General features: G+C 56.2%; 3 non-coding genes across 3 annotated transcripts in view; all 3 read left to right on the top strand.

The window, feature by feature from the left end:
• The first annotated feature begins 2,038 nt into the window (after window positions 1–2,038).
• On the top strand, window positions 2,039–3,931 carry LOC126315192 (small subunit ribosomal RNA). Its single transcript, XR_007555912.1, has one exon. It is a non-coding gene; the product is annotated as a small subunit ribosomal RNA (ribosomal RNA).
• Window positions 3,932–4,299: 368 nt separating this feature from the next.
• LOC126315171 (5.8S ribosomal RNA) lies at window positions 4,300–4,454 on the top strand. The gene has a single exon (XR_007555893.1). It is a non-coding gene; the product is annotated as a 5.8S ribosomal RNA (ribosomal RNA).
• A 188-nt stretch (window positions 4,455–4,642) lies between these two features.
• LOC126315137 (large subunit ribosomal RNA) overlaps window positions 4,643–5,000 on the top strand; it is a 4,222-nt gene continuing 3,864 nt past the window's right edge. The window contains exon 1 of the ribosomal RNA XR_007555866.1: window positions 4,643–5,000. This exon is cut by the window's right edge and continues 3,864 nt beyond it. This is a non-coding gene — a ribosomal RNA (large subunit ribosomal RNA).

Genomic DNA, 5,000 nt, shown 5'->3' with positions numbered 1-5,000 from the left:
CCCACGTTGTCCCTTAACCTAACCCACGTTGTCCCTTAACCTAACCCACGTTGTCCCTTAACCTAACCCACGTTGTCCCTTAACCTAACCCACGTTGTCCCTTAACCTAACCCACGTTGTCCCTTAACCTAACCCACGTTGTCCCTTAACCTAACCCACGTTGTCCCTTAACCTAACCCACGTTGTCCCTTAACCTAACCCACGTTGTCCCTTAACCTAACCCACGTTGTCCCTTTGCCTAACATAGTTCACTGCTCGGAATCTCTGGTGTCGTTGTTATCCTCATGTAGATGTCTTGCGAGTGTTGCTTACTTTCCACATATTCCCGCTATCCACTGTCAATTGTACTGCAATAGGACTATATCGCCCCCCCCCCCCCCTCTGCCCCTCTCTTTGTGTCTCCGTCCTCTCAAGCTGGTCGGTCTGGCGTTTGAGTGTTAAATGAGCCTCGCAGCTGTTCAGTTGCGTTCAGATGTCGACGCCCTCAGTGTACGTCGTGGTATGGTCTGTGTCCATTGTCCGCTGATGTCGTACGCGTAACCCACACGCTGTACCGATCATCGGTAGTTACGTACAGAGTGAAGTAGTGTGATACGTGTGACCGTACGCTGGCTGTGCCCAACGGTGTCGAATCTCAATTTCCATATGTTGTGCTCGATGCTACTTGTCTCGTCTCCCAATAACAGCTAGGTTGCACTGTGGTACGCCGTAGAGGCGTGTGGGAGGAACGTACGAACGCATTGTATGTCACCCTGGGTCGCTGGGGGTGGTGGTGCGGTGAGTCAGGTCAGGTCAGCGTGAGCCGTGTGATGTAGTGACGCGTGTATTCCGACTTTGTCGTATTGCCTCACACAAAGTGCTACCCTGGTGGACCGCGTTCCATATCTGGGACATGCCGCAGATGCCGGTTGACAGTGGATCGCGGAAGGGACATCGCATACGTGCGCGGGCCACCTTCCACGTGTTCTCTTCTGCACATGTCGCAGTGTGTATGTGGTCTGATGTAGCGTGTCGTGACACATGACATCCTGGCATGCAAGAATTGTTGAATTCGCAAATGTAGGTGGACATCTACGTTTACTGCCCAAGATACGCAAATGAACTGGAAATCCGTTGTTGAGCGGTTGTTCACGCTGGAGGTGAATCTGTGATGGCGACGATCGGTACAGCTATTAACCGGTTGTTTCAGCGGTACCCGCCACATCCACACACGTGACTAGGCCCATGTGGGTATGAAGCGATACGCGGCGGTGGCTTGGTGGGACTGTTCCCGGCCGGTGAAGGGGGGCCGCCCGGCGTGTTGGCCGCGCGCTGCGTGGGCGCACGCGCAACAGGCGGCTGGTGGGGGGCGCCGAGTGGCAGGAGCGCCAGCCGACGGGCTCGGCAGGCGGCGCAGCTACGCTGCGGCGCACCCTGCACGCGGCGCCTGGCGGCCAAAGTTGGTTCAGCCGAGCCCGGTGCGAAGCGCGGTGGACATCTGCAGTGTGCTGGTCTGATTGAGGACTGTGTGCGTTGAGGATGCGCCGCCGCCTGGCACTCGGCGCCGCGACGCCGTCTGCTGCTCGGTCGCCCCAGCGGTTCTCGCAGGTGGTTTGTATCGCAGTTGTGCGGACGTGTTGGCGCGTGCGCTGTGCTGGGAGAGTTCGCTTCTGCACCCAAGTGGGGCTTTGCCCTTGTGTGGCGCTGGCGTTGGAGCTGCCGGTCACCATAGGTGGCGCGTGTTGTCTCCCGCCGGCAATGCCACGACAGCACGCTCCCGGGCCTCTGTCGGCAGCGGCAAGCTCAGTTGGGAGCAAGGGTGTTCGCACTAAAACCGTCTACTCGCCTAACTCCGGGCGATTGCGCCTCTCTCGAAACCGACCAAGTACCTAGGACGGCGCTGCGCGCCGCCGGGACCTGAGAGGGTTTCGAGGTGTATCGTGCAGGGGAGCTCGGCCTCCTCCTGTTTGCAGAATAATTGAGCGGACGCTTGCGTGTTCGCGCGGGCCCCCGGGACACACTCCCGGGCGGCCGGCTGCTCAGCTCTAGTTGACGCAGCTCCCTGGTTGATCCTGCCAGTAGTCATATGCTTGTCTCAAAGATTAAGCCATGCATGTCTCAGTACAAGCCGCATTAAGGTGAAACCGCGAATGGCTCATTAAATCAGTTATGGTTCCTTAGATCGTACCCACGTTACTTGGATAACTGTGGTAATTCTAGAGCTAATACATGCAAACAGAGTCCCGACCAGAGATGGAAGGGACGCTTTTATTAGATCAAAACCAATCGGATTGGCTTGTCTGGTCCGTTTGCCTTGGTGACTCTGAATAACTTTGGGCTGATCGCACGGTCCTCGTACCGGCGACGCATCTTTCAAATGTCTGCCTTATCAACTGTCGATGGTAGGTTCTGCGCCTACCATGGTTGTAACGGGTAACGGGGAATCAGGGTTCGATTCCGGAGAGGGAGCCTGAGAAACGGCTACCACATCCAAGGAAGGCAGCAGGCGCGCAAATTACCCACTCCCGGCACGGGGAGGTAGTGACGAAAAATAACGATACGGGACTCATCCGAGGCCCCGTAATCGGAATGAGTACACTTTAAATCCTTTAACGAGTATCTATTGGAGGGCAAGTCTGGTGCCAGCAGCCGCGGTAATTCCAGCTCCAATAGCGTATATTAAAGTTGTTGCGGTTAAAAAGCTCGTAGTTGGATTTGTGTCCCACGCTGTTGGTTCACCGCCCGTCGGTGTTTAACTGGCATGTATCGTGGGACGTCCTGCCGGTGGGGCGAGCCGAAGGGGTGCTTTCGCGTCCCGAGGCGGACCCCGTTTAAATCCTACCAGGGTGCTCTTTGTTGAGTGTCTCGGTGGGCCGGCACGTTTACTTTGAACAAATTAGAGTGCTTAAAGCAGGCAAGCCCGCCTGAATACTGTGTGCATGGAATAATGGAAGAGGACCCCGGTTCTATTTTGTTGGTTTTCGGAACCCGAGGTAATGATTAATAGGGACAGGCGGGGGCATTCGTATTGCGACGTTAGAGGTGAAATTCTTGGATCGTCGCAAGACGAACAGAAGCGAAAGCATTTGCCAAGTATGTTTTCATTAATCAAGAACGAAAGTTAGAGGTTCGAAGGCGATCAGATACCGCCCTAGTTCTAACCATAAACGATGCCAGCCAGCGATCCGCCGCAGTTCCTCCGATGACTCGGCGGGCAGCCTCCGGGAAACCAAAGCTTTTGGGTTCCGGGGGAAGTATGGTTGCAAAGCTGAAACTTAAAGGAATTGACGGAAGGGCACCACCAGGAGTGGAGCCTGCGGCTTAATTTGACTCAACACGGGAAACCTCACCAGGCCCGGACACCGGAAGGATTGACAGATTGATAGCTCTTTCTTGATTCGGTGGGTGGTGGTGCATGGCCGTTCTTAGTTGGTGGAGCGATTTGTCTGGTTAATTCCGATAACGAACGAGACTCTAGCCTGCTAACTAGTCGCGTGACATCCTTCGTGCTGTCAGCGATTACTTTTCTTCTTAGAGGGACAGGCGGCTTCTAGCCGCACGAGATTGAGCAATAACAGGTCTGTGATGCCCTTAGATGTTCTGGGCCGCACGCGCGCTACACTGAAGGAATCAGCGTGTCTTCCTAGGCCGAAAGGTCGGGGTAACCCGCTGAACCTCCTTCGTGCTAGGGATTGGGGCTTGCAATTGTTCCCCATGAACGAGGAATTCCCAGTAAGCGCGAGTCATAAGCTCGCGTTGATTACGTCCCTGCCCTTTGTACACACCGCCCGTCGCTACTACCGATTGAATGATTTAGTGAGGTCTTCGGACTGGTACGCGGCATCGACTCTGTCGTTGCCGATGCTACCGGAAAGATGACCAAACTTGATCATTTAGAGGAAGTAAAAGTCGTAACAAGGTTTCCGTAGGTGAACCTGCGGAAGGATCATTACCGACTAGACTGCATGTCTTTCGATGTGCGTGTCGTGTCGTGTCGCGCAACACGCTACCTGTACGGCAGTGGCCGTGCGCCGCGTGCGGAACCACGCGTGCCTCTCAAAACTAGCGGAAGTGTTGTTGTTGTGTGGTACGAGCGCTGAAGCTCTGGAGCGGCTGGCCTGCGGTACCTGGCGCCTGGCGCCGGTTTTGAATGACGTTCGCCCGAGTGCCTGTCCGCTCCGGTGTGGAGCCGTACGACGCCCATCGGCTGTGAGGCCGTTGGACACAAAAAAAAATAGTGGAACAGGGGCCGTCAGACGCCTCAGTCCCGCAAATGCTACTGTCTTGAAAGAGACAGTGGGAGACTGAAAAGGAAAAGATCACCCAGGACGGTGGATCACTCGGCTCGTGGGTCGATGAAGAACGCAGCAAATTGCGCGTCGACATGTGAACTGCAGGACACATGAACATCGACGTTTCGAACGCACATTGCGGTCCATGGATTCCGTTCCCGGGCCACGTCTGGCTGAGGGTCGGCTACGTATACTGAAGCGCGCGGCGTTTGTCCCGCTTCGGAGACGTGGGAGTGTCGTGGTCGCCTGTGTGGCCGGCCGCGTCTCCTTAAACGTGCGATGCGCGCCCGTCGCCTGGCGGTTCGCATACCGGTACTTTCTCGGTAGCGTGCACAGCCGGCTGGCGGTGTGGCGTGCGACACCTCGTACAACGACCTCAGAGCAGGCGAGACTACCCGCTGAATTTAAGCATATTACTAAGCGGAGGAAAAGAAACTAACAAGGATTCCCCCAGTAGCGGCGAGCGAACAGGGAAGAGTCCAGCACCGAACCCCGCAGGCTGCCGCCTGTCGTGGCATGTGGTGTTTGGGAGGGTCCACTACCCCGACGCCTCGCGCCGAGCCCAAGTCCAACTTGAATGAGGCCACGGCCCGTAGAGGGTGCCAGGCCCGTAGCGGCCGGTGCGAGCGTCGGCGGGACCTCTCCTTCGAGTCGGGTTGCTTGAGAGTGCAGCTCCAAGTGGGTGGTAAACTCCATCTGAGACTAAATATGACCACGAGACCGATAGCG

The sequence above is a fragment of the Schistocerca gregaria genome, unplaced genomic scaffold (assembly GCF_023897955.1).
Source record: "Schistocerca gregaria isolate iqSchGreg1 unplaced genomic scaffold, iqSchGreg1.2 ptg000565l, whole genome shotgun sequence".
Classification (NCBI taxonomy): Eukaryota; Metazoa; Arthropoda; class Insecta; order Orthoptera; family Acrididae; genus Schistocerca; species Schistocerca gregaria.
Note: the sequence above shows the minus strand (reverse complement) of the source record. Positions and strands in the feature narration are given on the sequence as shown.